The sequence below is a fragment of the Myxine glutinosa genome, chromosome 3 (assembly GCF_964187855.1).
Source record: "Myxine glutinosa chromosome 3, kmMyxGlut1.1, whole genome shotgun sequence".
Classification (NCBI taxonomy): Eukaryota; Metazoa; Chordata; class Myxini; order Myxiniformes; family Myxinidae; genus Myxine; species Myxine glutinosa.
In genome coordinates this window covers 90,467,916-90,489,386 of record NC_136263.1, presented here as the reverse complement: position 1 = coordinate 90,489,386, position 21,471 = coordinate 90,467,916, and the positions used below count along the sequence as shown (strand labels likewise).

The 21,471-nt window shown below is 46.4% G+C and overlaps 1 long non-coding RNA gene across 2 annotated transcripts; it reads right to left on the bottom strand.

Moving 5' to 3' along the window:
- Positions 1 to 306: 306 nt before the first annotated feature.
- On the bottom strand, positions 307 to 2,479 carry LOC137418500 (uncharacterized). Of its 2 annotated transcripts, XR_013622738.1 has the most exons (4): positions 1,776 to 2,479; positions 1,560 to 1,688; positions 735 to 858; positions 307 to 514 (listed from the first exon to the last, which is right to left on the bottom strand). It is a non-coding gene; the product is annotated as an uncharacterized LOC137418500 (long non-coding RNA). The 2 variants fall into 2 exon arrangements; XR_013622737.1 differs by having other exon boundaries at positions 1,560 to 2,479.
- Between the last annotated feature and the right edge of the window lie 18,992 nt (positions 2,480 to 21,471).

The following is a 21,471-nucleotide window of genomic DNA, read 5'->3' as shown; positions in this document are numbered from 1 at the left end:
TTAATTAGTGGTAATAATAAAAAAAAATTAAATAAATAAAAAATCATAAGCCACGCCCACACCGACCCCGCCCACACAGACCCCGCCCACACAGACCCCGCCCACACAGACCCCGCCCACACAGACCCCGCCCACACAGACCCCGCCCACACAGACCACACCCATCATCCCCCACCCTCCGTGCACCCCCACCCTTGACCCTTCACCCCCCTCATCCCACCCCCACCTTCCCCACACACACAAGGGGAGGGGAGGGGTGGGATGAGGGGGGTGAAGGGTCTTTGGCAGGGGTGCACCTCCCCGTTCCCTCCTTTATTCTCTTTTTGTAATTAAGAATTAAATAATTGTAAACAAAACAAATATATATAAATATTGAAAACATTAAAATCTTTATATTATTAAAACATTTTTCTTGAGGTATACATTCAACTTCTCCCCAGCATAAGTCATCAATTTCTTCCCAGCACAAGTCAAAGGTTGGTTCAGCAGATGTCTTCAGGTTTTGAATCTCTTTCTATTAAAGACAAGAGGGGAGAGATATTTATTTCATATTTATGTTCCATGTCAAAGCGTCTTGAAAAGCGCTATACAAAATAAATGTATTATTATTATTATTATTAATATAGGGTCGGATGCCCTTCCTGACACCAACCCTGAATCACCTCTTACGATGCGCAGGGATATGGTGTACCTATTATAAACGGTGAACCACACACACGTACACACATGCTTACCTCGAAAAAATCGAGCTTTGTGTTCAAGTGGTCGAGTTGAAAATTTAGGGTACCACATGTTGACGGGAAATAACCACTCTTTGGAAAATCAAAATCGTCCCACTCCAAGCTTTGGTCTTCAAGGCTGCAAACAAAATAAGGAGAAATTACTATGTTGAAGTAAGCTTGACAAAACATCACACACACGCACACACACATACACACACATACACACACATACACATTCACACATACACATACACACACACATTCACAGATACATACACACACACACATACACACACGAACGCACACACAAACACATACACACATTCACAGATACATACACACACACACATACACACACACACACACACACACATTCATATATACATACACACAAGAACACACACATACACATACACACACACATTCACAGATACATACACACACACACATACACACACGAACGCACACACAAACACATACACACATTCACAGATACATACACACACACACATACACACACACACACACACACACACACATTCATATATACATACACACAAGAACACACACATACACATACACACACACATTCACAGATACATACACACACACACATACACACACGAACGCACACACAAACACATACACACATTCACAGATACATACACACACACACATACACACACACACACACACACACACACACATTCATAGATACATACACACACATACACACACGAACACACACAAACACATACACACACGAACACACACACACACACACACACACTAAGGCAGCGTCGTTTAACACAAATGTATTAATATTTAGTATCTTACCTTGCATATGAATCTTCCAAGAATGGTGAAACATACAGGTTGACCAAGTTCATTTCGTTTTGCAACTCTTGAGATTCTGCAGTATTTTCATTCCAACCAGTTTGAAGTTCTGCCAGGATATTCGCATTGCTGTAAAGATAAAGGAATATTAAGTCATTTGTTGTATAATTAATCCCATACAAAGCTTTAAACACTTTAATTTTAAATGAAACTTACCTTGGTGAGTATTCTTCTTCTTTATCAGAGTAAAGGATGGAGTAGTAAGACATGTCGATCCCCAATGATCAAAATTGAATTGAACACGTTCTTTTATAATGAACAAAATGTATTTTCTTGAAATGACGACATGCAGTCATTTCGGGGAAGCCCTGAGCGTGTGTGAATAACAGGAAATAAGACAATGAAATCTTTCTGGGAAGTTATCCAAGTCATTGAAACAACGTCATTTCTCAAAAGCGAAGAATTAATAAAAAAAGGTTTGATTTGTAGGGTCGTTGTTTGAGTGGGTTATATTCACCAGATGATATTAAGAGTAAAAGGTTAAAAGGTCCATAAGGTCAGAAGGATCACAGGTGTTTAAGTGGTCTAATGAATAAGGATAACATGTCAAAAGGTATGAAGGTTCGTAAAGAACAGGGTGAGAGAAATAGAGGTCTTTAGGGTCAATATGGAAGTGAATGGGTCAAAGATTAATCTGCCAGATGATATGTAGAAGAAGGATGATAGGTCTATAAGAGAAAACAAATATTTGTAGTGTTTGAGTGGTCTAATGAACAACATTAAGGATAGGTACTACAGACAAAAGGTTCATAAAGATGAGGGTGGGAGAAATAGAGGTGTTTATGATTTTTGAAAAAGACAAGGGGGTAAATGACATTAGATAGGGATTTCCCATGTTAAACGGAGGTGTCCCAGAAGCAACATTATTACACTACTCGTATCCGCTGCTGATACTGTAGACGTCACACGCTGGCTCGGTCACACCTGCTCCTCTCCTTCTAGTGGAGCCGTCTCCCTCCTCTCAGCGCGTCTCTCCAAAGGTTGTTTCCTTTCCAAGTACCTCTCCTTTTTGGCTTGGAGCGTCTCTCCCCTCACAGCTCACAGTTCAGCTCACAGCTCCTCTCGCATGTCACCTCTTCGCTCATCTCCCATCTGGTGAAGCAGTCCCTTCCAGTCGCTTTTATCACTCGGGGCCGAATCAAGCCGCCGGCTGCGAGGGCACGCCTACCGGGTCGCTAACCGCGGTGCTGGTTGGCTGTTAGGGCTGTCCGATTCCTCCTTCGATCATGATGACGTGCCATGCCTGTGAGTTGGTGGCTCCTACCCCCCCCTCTTCTCCGAGATGAGCACATGGGCAATGGCGGCTTGCGGGATTGAACACCACTCGCACCGCTTTTGAAAGGAACTTTGGGAGAGCGGAGATGATTGGGGAAATTGAAAGGGCCTACGCTTATTTTGTTTGATACAATGCAGAGTCAATCTAGTGGGAAACACATATTTAACCTACATAGAATAAGGAAATAAACTATTTAAAAAGATATATCGTGGCCTGTGTGTAAGTTTCATGGAATTAACTAGGAGGACGGCTGCGACCATTATTTACATTACGAGGGTGTTACACATAACAAAATCATACTTTTCACATTCGTTACACTTCCTCCAAAATTGTTACACTTCTCAAAAACCGTTACACTTCTCAAATTCGTTACACTTCTCAAAACCGTTACAATATATATACAGACTTGGCATTTAATATGGAAAAAAATTTTTGTGGGGGTGAACTTACTTTTCAAGATGACTTAGAACCAAAAGTTCATTGGAATTATGTTGAAATTATTCTAGATTTTGTTAATGTGACCTTTAAAAGAAACAAAAACCACATTTGACATTTCGAAGCAAATAAATTGATCCTTGAAAGTGATGTAAACTGATATCGAACTCAATTCACGGACAATACTGTGTTAAACTTCTGTACGTTTTCCAGAAGTATCTCTTTATTTTGCACATTAGCCAAATTTTTTTTCAACAAAAACAAAAGCTAAATTATGACTGGGATTACGGACAGTAAAATTACAGTTCAGTACTTCGTGCAACCCCCACGAGCATTCAGGAGAGCACGTACACGTCGAGGCATGCTGTTCACAAGATTTGCCAAGGTTTGGACAGGAATCGCTTGCCATGCAGTGACAATAGTCTGCTGCAATTCACGCACAGAGGTAGGCTGCTGGTCAAAGTTGTCGATTTGACGCGTTAATTCTGCCCACAAGTTCTCTATCGGATTCATATCCGGCGACATGGCAGGCCACTCCATATGCTCTACACCATGGTCAGCATGAAAGTGTTCGATCATGTGAGCATGATGAGGCCGTGCATTCTCATCTTGGAAGACAAAGTTTCCTCGAAAGGCTGCACGAGCAAATGGAAGCAATGTTTCTTCCAGAATGACCCTGTACTTGAACTGGTTCAGGTTTCCATTCAGAAGAACCAGGTCAGTTTTGTCCCCTGCATGAAAAGCAGCCCAAACGGTCACTCCACCACCTCCAGCTTGGACTCTTGGCACTATACAATCTTCGTTGTGGGCTTCATGCACTTGTCTGCGCACTCGGATGCGGCCATCTTGATGATAGACCAGAAATCTAGACTCGTCACTGAAGGTCAGGGTCCTGGCTGCCATTGACGGGTCCTGGCTGCCATTGACGGTGCTCTCTGGCCCACAACAATCGGCGCTGGCTGTGTTGTCTGGTCAGGCGTGGCTTTCTCAGTGGACACCTGGCACGATAGCCTGCTTGAACCAGTCGTTGGTTGACTAGCCTTCTGGATACAGGCACATTTGTGAGTTGCTGCCACTCAGCCCTAAGCGGCTTAGCTGACTTGGTACGGCCATTGCAGACTAACTCAGCTGGCGATCAGCTGGCGATCGCAGCCAGCGTGGCTCAGCTGGCGATCGCAGCTGGCGATCATCTCTCCTTGTGGTTCTGCGTGGACGTCCTGGCCTCGGTATTGGAGTAGGGACACCAATCTGAGCATTTTGTTTCAGGATCTTTGCCACCTGACCTTGAGTGATGCCATACTGCTGAGCAATGGCACGCTGTTTCATGCCAGAATTTCGTAAAGCCACCACTCCATGACAAACAGCATTTTCAAGTTGACCGACCATCTCCAGAGGAAGCGGCAATAACTTTTGCAGACGTGCAGCAGTTGTTTTCCATTAATACAGAACGCAACAACCCTTATATACCCAATTGTGAAGCCAATCGTCAAATGTACCTGTCCTTACATTTTGTCACGCCACCTGTGATATAATCCTGTTATTGACTTCTTGCTGCGAAAGACAATCAGTGACATGGTTCTTTCAACAAAGACATCACCGAAGCATAAAAGAAACTCACCAGATTGATATGCTAAGTTCAGAAAGTAAACCCAAGTCAAGAAAAATATATATATTCCATATTAAATGCCAAGTCTGTGTATATATATATATATATATATATATATATATATATATATATATATATATATATATATATATATATATATATATATATATATATATATACATATATATATATATATATATATACAGTCACGTGAAAAAGTAAGTACACCCCACGTTTTGAATTTTTCAACATATTTCAACATACAGCTATTTGATCTTCATTTCAACAATATTGACAGAGAAAGGTGGTATAATATAACAAATATCATGAAACATTTACATTTTGTAGTCCATTGTACAATTTAAATAAACATAAATGCAAATTGCGCATGTGGAAAAAGTAACTACACCCTTGGCCCTTATAGGTGATATTGCCCCCTTTGGCAGAAACAACCTCAAGTAGGCATTTCTTATAACTGTCTACCAGTCTCTGACATCGACTGGGAGAAATTTTTGCCCACTCCTCCATGAAGAATTCTTAAAGCTGTGCGATGTTTGAGGGGTTTCTTGCATGCACAGCTCGTTTCAAATCCCCCCACAACATCTCGATGGGATTTAGATCCGGGCTTTGACTTGGCCATTCCAGAACACTCCATTTCTTTATTTTCGGCCATTCCTTGGTGGATTTACTGGTATGTTTAGGGTCATTGTCATGTTGCAAGGTCCACCCTCGGTTGAGCTTCAACTTTCCGACAGATGGCCTCACATTATCCTCAAGCACCCTCTGGTACAATGAAGAATTCATAGTGGATTATATGATGGTGAGCTGCCCAGGCCCTGATGCAGCAAAGCTGCCCCAAACCATAATATTTCCACCACCATGCTTTACAGTTGGTATCAGGTTCTTGTGGTCAAATGCTGTCTTTGGTTTTCGCCAAACATGTCTTCTGGTACTGTGGCCAAATAGCTCTACCTTTGACTAATCTGTCCAGAGCACATTGTTCCAGAAGTGCGGGTCTTTGCCTAGGTGTTCATTGGCAATCTTTAGTCTTGCCCTGATGTTCTTTCTGGACAGCAAAGGTTTCCTCCTGGCACACCTCCCATGTAGATCAAATTTGTGCTGCCTCTTTCTAATGGTAGACTCGTGCACTTTAACATCAACAGTGGCAAGAGCTACCTGGAGGTCACGTGATGACATTCTTGGGTTCTTCGAGACTTCTTTCAGCATATTGCGGTCTGCTCTCGGGCTGAACTTGCTGGGGCGGCCTGGCCTGAACAAGTTGGCAGTTGTTTGGAATCTTCTCCACTTGTAGATGATCTTCCAGACAGTCGAATGATTGATTTCAAATTGTTTGGAGATCTTTTTAAATCCCTTCCCAGACTCGTAGGCATCTATAACCTTCTTTCTGAAGGCCTCAGAGAGCTCTTTTGATCTCGGCATAGGTGACGCCGCACACTTCAACAACAAAGAGCAAATCAAACTAAATGCCTGAGGTTTAAAGAAGATAGGTGCCTCCAAGATCCTCTCTAACAATGTTCTAATCATTTGCACCTGAGCTGGTGCACCTGATTCTAATTTTCGCTATTTGAAGTAGTGATAAATGTAGGGGTGTACTTACTTTTTCCACATGCGAAATTTGCATTTATGTTTATTTAAATTATACAATGGACTACAAAATGTAAATGTTTCATGATATTTGTTATGTTATATCACTTTATCTATCAATATTGTTGAAATGAAGATCAAATAGCTGTATGTTGAAATATGTTGAAAAAGTCAAAACTTTACATGGGGTGTACTTACTTTTTCACGTGACTGTGTGCAGTCACCCCTCATTAATCCTAATCATTAATCCTTATATATATATATATATATATATATATATATATATATATATATATATATACATACATATATATATATACAGACTTGGCATTTAATATGGAATATTTTTTTTTTCTTGACTTGGGTTTTCTTTCTGAACTCGGTATATCAATCTGGTGAGTTTATTTTATGCTTCGGTGATTTTTTTGTTGAAAGAACCATGTCACTGATTGTCTGTCGCAGCAAGAAGTCAATAACAGGATTATATCACAGGTCGCGTGACAAAATGTACGGACAGGTACATTTGACGATTGGCTTCACAATCGGATATATAAGGGTTGTTGCGTTCTGTATTAGTGGAAAACAACTGCTGCACATCTACAAAAGTTATTGCCGCTTCCCCTGGAGATGGTCCGTCAACTCGACAATGCTGTTTGTCATTTAGTGGTGGCTTTACGAAATTCCGGCATGACACAGCGTGCTATTGCTCGGCAGTATGGCATCACTCAAGGTCAGGTGTCAAAGATCCTGAAACGAAATGCTCAGAAGGGTGTCCCTACTCCAATACCGAGGTCAGGACATCCACGCAGAACCACAAGGAGGGATGATCGCCAGCTGCACCGGTTAGTCCGCAATGGCCGTACCAAGTCAGCTAATCGGCTTAGGGCTGAGTGGCAGCAACTGACAAATGTGCCTGTATCCAGAAGGCTAGTCAACCAACAACTGGTTCAAGCAGGCTATCGTGCCAGGCCTCCCCTGAGAAAGCCACGTCTGACCACACAACACCGCCAGCGCCGATTGCAGTGGGCCAGAGAGCACCGTCAATGGCAGCCAGGACACTGGAATCACGTGATCTTCAGTGACAAGTCTAGATTTCTGGTCTATCGTCAATATGGCCGTGTCCGAGTGTGCAGACAAGTGCATGAAGCCTACAACGAAGATTGTATAGTGCCAAGAGTCCAAGCTGGAGGTGGTGGGGTGACCGTTTGGGCTGCTTTTCATGCAGGGGGCAAAACTGACCTGGTTGTTCTGAATGGAAACCTGAACCAGTTCAAGCACAGGGCCATTCTGGAAGAAACATTGCTTCCATTTGTTCGTGCAGCCTTTCGAGGAAACTTTGTCTTCCAAGATGACAATGCACGGCCTCATCGTGCTCGCATGATCCAACACTTTCTTGCTGAACGTGGTGTGGAGCATATGGAGTGTCCTGCCATGTCCCCGGATATGAATCCGATAGAGAACTTGTGGGCAGAATTAACGCGTCAAATCGACAACTTGGACCAGCAGCCTGCCTCTGTGCATGAATTGCAGCAGGCTATTGTAACTGCATGGCAAGCGATTCCTGTCCAAACCTTGGCAAATCTCGTGAAAGCATGCCTCAACGTGTACGTGCTCTCCTGAATGCTCGTGGGGGTTACACGGAGTACTGAACTGTAATTTTACTGTCCGTAATCCCAGTCGTAATTTAACTTTTGTTTTTGTTAAAAAAAAATTTTTGGCTGATGTGCAAAATAAAGAGATACTTTTGGAAAACGCACAGAAGTTTAACACAGTACTGTCCGTGAATTGAGTTCGATATCAGTTTACATCACTTTCAAGGATCAATTTATTTGCTTCGAAATTTCAAATGTGGTTTTTGTTTCTTTTAAAGGTCACATTAACAAAATCTAGAATAATTTCAACATAATTCCAATGAACTTTTGGTTCTAAGTCATCTTGAAAAGTAAGTTCACCCCCACAAAAAAAATATTCCATATTAAATGCCAAGTCTGTATATACAGTCACGGGAAAAAGTAAGTACACCCCATGTAAAGTTTTGACTTTTTCAACATATTTCAACATACAGCTATTTGATCTTCATTTCAACAATATTGATAGATAAAGGTGATATAATATAACAATTATCATGAAACATTTACATTTTGTAGGCCATTGTAAAATTTAAATAAACATAAATGCAAATGTCGCTTGTGGAAAAAGTAAGTACTCCCCTACATTTATCACCACTTCAAATATCTAAAATTAGAATCAGGTGCACCAGCTCAGGTGCAAATTATAGGAACATCGTTAGAGAGGATCTTGGAGGAACCTGTCTTATTTAAACCTCAGACATTTAGTTCGGTTTGCTCTTTATTGTTGAAGTGTGCGGCGTCACCATGCCTAGATCAAAAGAGCTCTCTGAGGCCTTCAGAAAGAATATTATTTATACCTACGAGTCTGGGAAGGGATTTTAAAAGATCTCCAAACAAATTGAAATCAATTATTTGACTGTCCGGAAGATCATCTACAAGTGGAGAAGATTCCAAATAACTGCCAACTTTTTCAGGCCAGGCCGCCCCAGCAGGTTCAGCCCGAGAGCAGACCGCAAGATGCTGAAAGAAGTCTCTAAGAACCCCAGAATGTCATCACGGGACCTACAGGTAGCTCTTGCCACTGTTGATGTCAAGGTGCACGAGTCTACCATTAGAAAGAGGCTGCACAAATTTGATCGACATGGGAGGTGTGCCAGGAGGAAACCTTTTCTGTCCAGAAAGAACTTCAGGGCAAGACTAAAGTTTGCCAATGAACACCTAGGCAAAGACCAGCACTTCTGGAACAATGTGCTCTGGACAGATGAGTCAAAGGTAGAGCTATTTGGCCACAGTACCAGAAGACATGTTTGGCGAAAACCAAAGACAGCATTTGACCACAAGAACCTGATACCAACTGTAAAGCGTCGTGGTGGAAATATTATGGTTTGGGGCAGCTTTGCTGCATCAGGGCCTGGGCAGCTCACCATCATAGAATCCATTATGAATTCTTCATTGTACCAGAGGGTGCTTGACGATAGTGTGAGGCCATCTGTCGGAAAGTTGAAGCTCAACCGAAGGTGGACCTTGCAACATGACAATGACCCTAAACATACCAGTAAATACACCAAGGAATGGTTGAAAAGAAAGAAATGGAGGTTTCTGGAATGGCCAAGTCAAAGCCCGGATCTAAATCCCATCGAGATGTTGGGGGGGATCTGAAACGAGCTGTGCATGCAAGAAACCCCTCAAGCATCGCACAGCTGAAAGAATTCTGAATGGAGGAGTGGGAAAAAATTTCTCCCAGTCGATGTCAGAGACTGGTAGACAGTTATAAGAAACACCTACTTGAGGTTGTTTCTGCCAAAGGGGACAATACCACCGATTAGAGCCAAAGGTGTACTTACACATGTAAAATTTGCATTTACGTTTATTTAAATTATACAATGGACTACAACATGCAAACGTTTCATGATATTTGTTGTATTTCATCACCTTTATCTATCAATATTGTTGAAATGAAGATCAAATAGCTGTATGTTGAAATATGTTGAATAAGTCAAAACTTTACATGGGGTGTACTTACTTTTTCACGTGACTGTATCTGGGCAGTGTCTGTGTTGTCACTGAACTACTCCCTGAAACTTTTGTTTCCATTGTAGTGAAGTGTTTTTAATAACGTGGTGGTGGTTTTGAATCACGTGGTGGTGAGATATTTTGAATTATGTGGTGGTGACGTGTTATTAATTACATGGTGGTGAGGTGTTTTGAATTACTTGGTGGTGAGGTGTTTTGAATTATGTGGTGGTGAGGTGTTTTCAATTACGTGGTGGTGAGGTGTTTTCAATTATTTGGTGGTGAGGTGTTTTGAATTACATGGTGCTGAGGCATTTTGAATTATGTGGTGGTGAGGTGTTTTAAATTACTTGGTGGTTGTGCGGTGTTTTAAATTAGGTAGGGGTGAGGTGTTTTAATTATGTGGGCATGAGGTGTTTTAAATTACGTGGTGGTGAGGTGTTTTGAATTACGTGATGGTGAGCTGTTTTGAATTATGTGGTGGTGAGGTGTTTCAAATTACTTGGTGGTGGTGCAGTGTTTTAAATTAGGTAGGGGTGAGGTGTTTTAATTATGTGGCCATGAGGTGTTTTAAATTACGTGGTGGTGAGGTGTTTTGAATTACGTGGTGGTGAGATGTTTTGAATTACGTAGTGGTGAGGTGTTTAGAATTACGTGGTGGTGAGGTGTTTTGAATTACTTGGTGGTGAGGTGTTTTGAATTATGTAGTGGTGAGGTGTTTCAAATTACTTGGTGGTGAGGTGTTTTAAATTAGGTAGGGGTGAGGTGTTTTAATTACGTGGGCGTGAGGTGTTTTTCAACACCTCACGCCCACGTGAAGTGCTAGAATGAGGTGCTAGAAGGTGCTAGAATGAGGTGCTAGAATAATTTCAACATAATTCCAATGAACTTTTGGTTCTAAGTCATCTTGAAAAGTAAGTTCACCCCCACAAAAAAAAAATTCCATATTAAATGCCAAGTCTGTGTGTATATATATATATATATATATATATATATATATATATATATATATATACATACATATTTATATATATATATATATATATATATATACATATATATATATATATACATATATATATGTATGTATGTATGTATGTATGTTTGTATGTATATATATATATTGTTGCGGATATGGGATTTGGCCTCCATCCATATCCGCTTGTAAATATTCCCCTATTTCCCCAATACTCCCCAACTATCCCCAATCCCCCATTCCCTAGTCCCATTGTCTGTAAACAACACTCTGTAGAACCGACCTTCCCCTTTTTCCCCCATTAAATGTCGTGCCCAGGTTCACCGCATCTCACGTAGACAACTATAGGACATCTTGCTAGTTATTCTTAGTCTATGTCAGTTAAGGACTCGTTTCCATTAATTCTGACTCTTCGTTGCACCAGAATGTGATTGTATGGCACCAGTAGTGAGTTTAGGACCTCCCAATACCTCCCCACAGCCTCATCTCCGCATCCTCCCATCATCTCATGGAACTACAACAACAACTACAACAACAGAGGGGGGCGGCGCGGCGCGGTGCGGGGAGTGTGCGTCCTCACTCCGGCTTGGTTAGCCGCCATGCCCATGTGCTCCGACGGGGTTACCACGAAGGGGCTGACTGTCAGCTCCTCGTCAAGGGCGGAGCCCGGTAACCCCCCGCACCCAATAAGAAGCGGCGGGCCGATTCCATCTGGGGCGGAGCTAACGAGCCGAGGGCGTGTCACTCCCCGCTGGATATACGCAGCCACTTACCGGAGGTGACGTCAGATGCGCCCCCAGCTTGAAGAGAAAGAGACGCCACCTCCAGCGCGACGATACCTCCCCGCATATCTGGACCGGACCGTGTGGATCCTGTCCCTGAGCCAAGGTGCACCTTGTGCTATCCATCGACTACCTGCCCTTCCTTGCCATCAATCCCTGTGTGAGTCAGCCTTGTCCCGTTTATCTGTGGTCTGTCGGGGCTAAGATAAGACCGTGTTTAAGTGCCCACCTTCCTATGCTGTACCTCTTGTCCGTGTAATCTAAACGTTCTGCATATCCCATATTATAACCTCCTCCGGAGGTCTTGAGAACTGTAAAAAAAAAAAAAAAAAAAAAAAAAAATGTTGCGGATATGGGATTTGGCCTCCATCCATATCCGCTTGTAAATATTCCCCTATTTCCCCAATACTCCCCAACTATCCCCAATCCCCCATTCCCTAGTCCCATTGTCTGTAAACAACACTCTGTAGAACCGACCTTCCCCTTTTTCCCCCATTAAATGTCGTGCCCAGGTTCACCGCATCTCACGTAGACAACTATAGGACATCTTGCTAGTTATTCTTAGTCTATGTCAGTTAAGGACTCGTTTCCATTAATTCTGACTCTTCGTTGCACCAGAATGTGATTGTATGGCACCAGTAGTGAGTTTAGGACCTCCCAATACCTCCCCACAACCTCATCTCCGCATCCTCCCATCATCTCATGGAACTACAACAACAACTACAACAACAGAGGGGGGCGGCGCGGCACGGTGCGGGGAGTGTGCGTCCTCACTCCGGCTTGGTTAACCGCCATGCCCATGTGCTCCGACGGGGTTACCACGAAGGGGCTGACTGTCAGCTCCTCGTCAAGGGCAGAGCCCGGTAACCCCTCGCACCCAATAAGAAGCGGCGGGCCGATTCCATCTGGGGCGGAGCTAACGAGCCGAGGGCGTGTCACTCCCCGCTGGATATACGCAGCCACTTACCGGAGGTGACGTCAGATGCGCCCCCAGCTTGAAGAGAAACAGACGCCACCTCCAGCGCGACGATACCTCCCCGCATATCTGGACCGGACCGTGTGGATCCTGTCCCTGAGCCAAGGTGCACCTTGTGCTATCCATCGACTACCTGCCCTTCCTTGCCATCAATCCCTGTGTGAGTCAGCCTTGTCCCGTTTATCTGTGGTCTGTCGGGGCTAAGATAAGACCGTGTTTAAGTGCCCACCTTCCTATGCTGTACCTCTTGTCCGTGTAATCTAAACGTTCTGCATATCCCATATTATAACCTCCTCCGGAGGTCTTGAGAACTGTACCCCTGGTGTCGTGTCATTTAATCCCAGCCGTTGTGTCCTTTCCTTAATTGATTTAGCATAGCGCGATTTGGCCAACGTTCGAGTGGAATCGGGTAAACTGTGCAGACGCGGTCATACCAAACCGCTCGGTAAACTAACATCCAAAACCGCGTCTGTAACATTTGGTTGTCAGGAGTTGGATTCGGACCTGGGACTAAATTCATTTAGCCCAAATTTTGGAACACCAATTGTACTATTAGAGTAACATTTGGTGTCGGGAAGTGGGATTCGATCCGGAGCGCGTTTTACGCGCTCGAAATTATAACAGCGAAATTTAATTGTGTTTTACAAAAAATATAAAAACCCGAATTTTGAAAGTCGCGCTATGGCAGACCAAGACGGCTGGGTTCCGGTAGAGGAGAGGGAGGCAGGGTCGATCCAGGACCAAAATGAGGGACATGAGGAGAGCGAAGCAGTGAGGGTGGCAGGGTCACAAAATAGCGTCGTCGCGCACGAGGTTACGGGCACGCAAAATGGCGCCTCGCACATGGCCACGGCGTCCACGCCCGCGACCGTAGTAGCGCCACCGGTGGATTTGAACCTTTTTTTAATGCAAATGAAGGCCCTTATGGACAAGAATAATGAAGAAATGGAAAACAGAATGATGGGGGCCCTTATGGGCCAAATGGGGGTAATGAGGGACGAAGCGAGGGGTACCGGTGAGGGGTTAGACAAGAATTTTAAGGGATTAGACAAGAAATTTGGGAAGTTAGACGACAAATTTGAGGGGTTAGACAACGGGATAAAAGAGGTGAAAAATGGGTTAATGGGGGTAGAAAATAGAATGGCTGCCCAGGAGAATCAGATAGAGGGAGTGAAAAATGGGTTAGAGGGGTTAGAAAACAGGATGGAAGGCAAATTGAGGGACATGAGGGACCAAGCGGAAAGGGAAGTTAAACAAATGGGGCAGCAGATAGAGGGGGTCAGAATGGGGGTAGAAACCAAACTGGATGCTCACAGGGAGGAAATGGAGCAGATGAGGGTGGCATCTGGGCAGGAGATGCAAGTGATGGGAGAAGAGATCAGAAGAGGTGTGAGTGAGGAGGTCGGAGGAGTGCGCGAGGAGGTGAGGCACTGTAAGGAGCACATGGAGAAGGAGGTGAGAAAGGGGACTGTAAAGTTACAAGGGGGCATAGAGGACCTGACGCAGGAGGTGGAACAGCTGACGGAGGGACAAAAAGGACTAACGGAGCAGGTTCAAAGGAACACTGCGGTATTAGGAGGGTTAAAAGCGACACAGAAAGAACTAAAAGACGACTTGATAGCGACGAAGAGGGAATGTCAGATGGTACGTGAGGGACTGACAACGAGGTTGGACGAGGTGACAGAGGTAATGGAGACGAAGGACCGGCAGGTGAGGACGCACATGGAAACGGTCAAGGTAGCCTTGGAGGACGAGCTTGAGGAGACGTACCGGGACATAAAAGAGGTGAAGCAGAAATTAGAAGAAGTGGAAGAAGGGGTGAGCGAAATTAAGAAGCGACGGAGAGGGGATAAGAAAGAGATAAAAGAGGAGATAAAAGAATTGGTCCAAAGTCTGTGTTCGGATCGTGATAATGTGCTCATTAACCGGATGAGGGATTCGCAGGTGATGGAGGAAAAGCGAAGAGGAAGAGGACCCGGTGTAAGTGGTGACCAATATGGTCGTGCGTATGATGCGCCAGGGGATTTAAGAAGCTTGGGGGTCGAGATGGACCCGGGTGTTCGTGAGAGGCCATTGGTGAAGTGTGCGACAGGTCTGGTGTGCGAAAAAGGAGGTGTGCGAGAAAGTCCGACTCTGGGGTGTGTGAGGAAAAAGTGCGTGCCAAGGAGTGAGGGTGCTGGCGAGAGTGAGTCGGTCGTAGCGCGTGTGCGAGGGAGCACCTGGAAGCGCGGTGTGGTAAGTGTTACAGAGGGTGTGACGGGAGAGTGTGCGCAAGAGTGTGCGCGAGAAAGGTGTGTGACGGACAGGTGCATGGGGAAAGAGTGCGCTGTCAAAGGCAAGGAAGAATGCACGCCTGTGGTGAGTGTTACAGAGGGTGTGACGGGAGAGTGTGCGCAAGAGTGTGCGCGAGAAAGGTGTGTGACGGACAGGTGCATGGGGAAAGAGTGCGCTGTCGAGAGTAAGGGTGAGTGTGCTGTCAAGAGTGGAGGTGAGAGTAGTAAGAGTGACACGGAGCGTGAGTTGGTTGTGACAGGTGAGAAAGGAAGCACACCTGGAATGGTAGAGCGTGAGTGGGAATGCACGCTGGAATTGGTAGTGAGGCACGTGGTTGGGTGTGCGGGTGAGAGCACACCTGTGATTGTCACAAAGGAGGTGACCGAGGAGGGGGCGCGAAGAGGTGTGTTGGTGAGGTGTGCGAGCGACGAATGTGTGCCAAGGTGCTCGGTGGTCAGGTGTGTGACCAAGGCTGTGAGTGGAATGAGTGTACCGAGGTGTGTAAGGAAAGGTACGAGGAGCATGGAAACGGCTGGATGTGTGAGCAAGGAACGGGCTGCGGGGTGTAAGCATGCAGGTGAGGCATCAAAGGTAACCGGGTTAGAGGTTAGAGGGACTTTTAGCCGAAGCGGGCCCTCAGTGCGTGCCGGGCCTCGCTTTGAACGGCCGCGTCCGTGCTCCACTAGGCGGAGCTGGCAGCCCGATAGGAAGGGTCGTCATGGCGACCACTTTTTGTTGAGGCATTCCGGCAGGTCGAGATCGGGCCATGGGATGGCTCCGTGCCGAGATGGTGCGTGGGACCTCGGCCCGGGTAAACCTCCTTCCCTGCACCGAATGCGGGACGTATCCAGCCGCTGGCACCACACAACCCGCATTCATTGCTCGGCTTTACGAAGCCGGGCTTTGGACAGGAATTGGCGCACCGAGAGGCATTAGTGAGTAGACTGTGTGATGAGGTTAGTGTTTTGGACCCAAAATTAGAAAAAAAAACAAAATTTGATGATTGGCAAAGGATTGGCAGTAGTGATTGGCAGATGATGGGTAGTGATTGGCAAATTTTTGATTTGTTGAAATTTGATGTGCAAAATTGGTAGTGAGCGATGGGCCCGGTGGGTAAGGGTGGCATCCCTGCCACCCTTCCCATGTGGGGGGCAAATGCGCACTAGATTATGGGGTTGATGGCAGTGAAAACTAGCCCGGGTGGGTTAGGTTATAATGATAGGGATCTAGCGAAGATGACATTAGGTGACGTTAAGGTTAGATAGTGACTGATACCTGTAGTGGGGACGCAGGTAGTTTAGTGTGGATTATAATGACGAGGGAGCGCAATAGTTTAAAGGGACGACTGGGAAGCGCAAGTTTCAGAGGGGAGTAGTTAGATGAGATGATGCTGTGTGAGAACTGGCCAGGTGTGTGGACCAGTGTGGAGCAGTGTATGAGTAGTGAGTGTGTGGATCAGCGCGAATGCGCTTGGGGAGAGAAGGGTGCAGGTGGCACCAGGTGTGAGAGCACAGGTGTGCAAGTACAGGTGTGTGGAATATATGGAGCAGAGAATGAGTGGTGTGGAGAGAGTTGGAGTAAGTGGTATGGAGTGGTGTGCATGGTGCGAAGGTGTGAATGGGGGAAGAGTGGACCCCTTTCACGAGTACCCGGGGCGGGTAGTGTAAGTGTTAGGTAGAGGGTATAGGTAAATTGTGGTTGGATATTGGCATTTGTGGTGCGGTTGCAGAATGGTATTGCGGATGGGTGCATTAGTGTTGTGGAAATGGCTGGGCGTGTAGCCTGTTAGTGTGTGTAGTTGGTTGGGCACTCCACCACTGTGAGGATGTCGGCCAGGTGAGGCCGCAGGTGGGCTCTGGGAGCCGTTAGTGTCAGTGGGGCCCGAGGATCCGGAGGACGGACCCGGGTAGCCCAGTGCCAGAGAGGGCACCGAGTGGGGAGAGCGCCAGAGGGCCTTCCCCAGGTAGTTAGGTTAGGGTAAGGAGCAGGTAAGCTCGGAGGCAACTGCAGTGGTGGAGGTGTGCAGGTGGGTAGACCTGCTGGGAGAGCTACACGTCGCCGCCCAGAAATTGTGCGAAGCACCGGGAGATGAATCGGGGGAGTGAGACCCCAAATTGAGGGGCACCACATTTTGGTCAATGGGAATTGGTTTTTAGAACCCAAAGTGTAAGTTGGCCAATGGATTGGCAGGGAGAGACCCCGGGTAGTGTAAAGTTGTTAAAGTCATTTAGGAAATAGTTAGGATTGATGAACCTGTCGCACCATGCGCAGCCACTTACCTGTGGTGATGATGACTCCACACCTGTGTTTCTTTGTTCTGTGTGCAGGAAAGGAGAAGTGCTGTTGGATTGGTGAGACGCATCACGACGTGGATGAGACATTGGGGTGATTCCATCTCTCCCTCCTTAGGAGGGACTGATGATGAGTTGGAGATGGCAAATTGTGATGAGAGTTGAAAATGGCAAATTTGATTGGTTAGGAGGGAGAGAAGACGAATTTGGTTTATGGGAGGAACGGGGAAGACAGTAGGGACGTTTGTTGATTTGTAAAGTAGATGTTTATGGGTAGTGTTGTGTTTTGTGGATACAGTAAGGGGTAAGGGAGGGGCAATGTAGGTTACCTGGTGGGGGGGGGGGGGGGCGTACGGTAGGAACGCACCTGTCTCACCTGGTTCCCATGTGCCCCCAGTGTGCATTACCTTATGTTGCGTGCACTTTTGCGCCCTTACCACCTTACTCACTTGTCTACTTCTTTTGTCTCCCACCTCCGAGGATCTGGCTTTGGGGCAGAGAGAGAGGAGAGAGAGGTGCTGGCTCCGCAGTTGTGGGCCTGCACTTTCGCTGCTTGCTGCCGGGATCGATACACCATATGGACCGCAATTTTTGTGGCCGCCCACCATGGACCGCAGTTCTCTTGCGGGCAAGCACCACCCGTGGATGGACCTATGGGTCAACGTGGCACCTATGCCATACAGGTGAACCACTTTTAGTTGGCCCCCTGACGGCCACAATAAAGAAATGGACGCGGTTGGCGCCTTTCTTTATTTTGAAAGAAGCCAGAAGGCCAAGTGCACCACACGAAGGCAAGACCAGCGGCAGAACATCGGCCGGCTGCGACACCACCGGTGATTGTTGAACACTTTATTGGTGCACCGGATGGTGCTGACTGTGTTATGGGGTGGTGCTTTTGGTGCTTGGATGGGGTGCTCTGCACATTATTAAAGGCCGTAAGGCCACAGAGCACTCGTGGGTTGGTGTATCGATGCTGGCATGCGTGCTCTCTCTATGCATAACATCTGCATGTGTTCCTCCAAAAACAGGTCCTGGATCGTAGTGTAAATATCAGCGTAGTCTTGTATAAATAATGCTCCCTACCGGCTGTATGTTTAGTTTGAGGATTCTTTCCGCGATTCGGTTATCCTGTGGGTGTGTTTCTGTGAGGAGAAGGGTGCAACGTCGCAGGGGGACATATTTACTCATTTGTGAACATCTGTAAAACTGTCGCACTCAGGGTAGAGTTAATAGTAGAGGGAACTACATCTGAGTGCCACACTAACGTAGGTAAAGATTTATCGGGTCGGGACGCCCCGAGGTAGAGAAGGGTGCAATGTTGCGGATATGGGATTTGGCCTCCATCCATATCCGCTTGTAAATATTCCCCTATTTCCCCAATACTCCCCAACTATCCCCAATCCCCCATTCCCTAGTCCCATTGTCTGTAAACAACACTCTGTAGAACCGACCTTCCCCTTTTTCCCCCATTAAATGTCGTGCCCAGGTTCACCGCATCTCACGTAGACAACTATAGGACATCTTGCTAGTTATTCTTAGTCTATGTCAGTTAAGGACTCGTTTCCATTAATTCTGACTCTTCGTTGCACCAGAATGTGATTGTATGGCACCAGTAGTGAGTTTAGGACCTCCCAATACCTCCCCACAACCTCATCTCCGCATCCTCCCATCATCTCATGGAACTACAACAACAACTACAACAACAGAGGGGGGCGGCGCGGCGCGGTGCGGGGAGTGTGCGTCCTCACTCCGGCTTGGTTAGCCGCCATGCCCATGTGCTCCGACGGGGTTACCACGAAGGGGCTGACTGTCAGCTCCTCGTCAAGGGCGGAGCCCGGTAACCCCCCGCACCCAATAAGAAGCGGCGGGCCGATTCCATCTGGGGCGGAGCTAATGAGCCGAGGGCGTGTCACTCCCCGCTGGATATACGCAGCCACTTACCGGAGGTGACGTCAGATGCGCCCCCAGCTTGAAGAGAAACAGACGCCACCTCCAGCGCGACGATACCTCCCCGCATATCTGGACCGGACCGTGTGGATCCTGTCCCTGAGCCAAGGTGCACCTTGTGCTATCCATCGACTACCTGCCCTTCCTTGCCATCAATCCCTGTGTGAGTCAGCCTTGTCCCGTTTATCTGTGGTCTGTCGGGGCTAAGATAAGACCGTGTTTAAGTGCCCACCTTCCTATGCTGTACCTCTTGTCCGTGTAATCTAAACGTTCTGCATATCCCATATTATAACCTCCTCCGGAGGTCTTGAGAACTGTACCCCTGGTGTCGTGTCAATTAATCCCAGCCATTGTGTCCTTTCCTTAATTGATTTAGCATAGCGCGATTTGGCCAACGTTCGAGTGGAATCGGGTAAACTGTGCAGACGCGGTCATACCAAACCGCTCGGTAAACTAACATCCAAAACCGCGTCTGTAACAATATATATATATATATATATATATATATATATATATATATATATATATATATATATATATATTGTTGCGGATATGGGATTTGCATCCATCCATATCCGCTTGTAAATATTCCCCTATTTCCTCAATACTTCCCAACTATCCCCAATCCCCCATTCCCTAGTCCCATTTTCTGTAAACAACACTCTGTAGACCCGACCTCCCCCTATTTCCCCCATTAAATGTCGTGCCCAGGTTCACCGCATCTAATGTAAGACAACTATAGGACATCTTGCTAGTTATTCTTAGTCTATGTCAGTTAAGGACTCGTTTCCATTAATTCTGACCCTTCGTTGCACCAGAATGTGATTGTATGGCACCGTTAGGAAGTTTAGGACCTCCCAATACCTCCCCGCAGCTCTTCCTCACGGTTCAGCAACAACAACAACAACAACAACAGCAACGGCGGCGGCGTGCACAGGGAGTGCGCGTCCTAACTCCGGCTTGGTTGGTAGGGGGTGTTGGGAGGGCATGAGGCCTTCCCAACGAGCCGCCATCGAACATGTGCTCGACGGGGTTACCAAATAGGGGCTCCCTGTCAGCTCCTCGTCAAGGGCGGAGCCCGGTAACCCCCGCACCCAATGGAAGTGGCGGACCGGCCCCAGGGGGGCGGAGCCAACCAGCCGAGGGCGTGTCACTCCCCGCTGAGCATGCGCAGGAAGAGGGAGGTGACGTCAGATGCGCGCTGAGCTTGGAGCAAGCAAGACGTACCCTCCGAGCGCTGTGAGGCCTCCCCGCATCCTCTGGACTGGACCGTGCTTTATCCTGTCCCCGAGCCAAGGTGCACCTTGTGCTATCGACTACCTGTCCCTTCCTGCCATCAATCTCTGTGTAAGTCAGCCTTGTTCCGTTTGTCTGTGGTCTGTCTGGGATAAGATAAGATTGTATTTAAGTGCCCATCTCTTCTGTGTCTTTTACCTCACTCTGCCGTGTAATCTACCCCCTTTTCTCCACCACTGTAATTATACCCTCCTCCGGAGGTCTTGAGAACTGTACCCCTTGCGTCGTTTCATCTATCCCAGTCGTTGTGTCCTTTCCATCATTGATTTAGCATAGCGCGATTTGGTCAACGTCTGGGTGGAATCGGGGTCTAGTCGGGGAATAACTGTTCGGTCGCGGTGATACCAACCGCTCGGTCAAAAAATAACATCCAAACCGCGTCCGTAACAATTGGTGTCGAGGAGTGAGATTCGAGGCCCGAACCAAATTTTTAAAAAACATCTAGAAAAAAATTTGGTCAAAATTATAAAGTACTGAAATTTGATTTTGTTTTACAAAAAACCCGAATTTTGAAAGTCGCGCTATGGCAGATCAAGACGGCTGGGTTCCGGTAGAGGAGAGTGGGGTAGAATCGACCCAGGACCCCAGGGAAGAAGTGGGGAAAATGGTGGAGGAGAGTAAAGAAGGTGTGGTTGAGGGGGTATCAGGTGCACAAAATGGCGCTCTCGCGCACGTGGTTACAGCGGCACCAAATTTTGCCGCGCCCGTGACCGTAGCAGCGGGCTTTGATGTGGGGGACTTCATGGTGCAATTCACCGAGATGCTGAGAATAGAGGGGGAGAAATTGAGTAATAAAATTGAAGC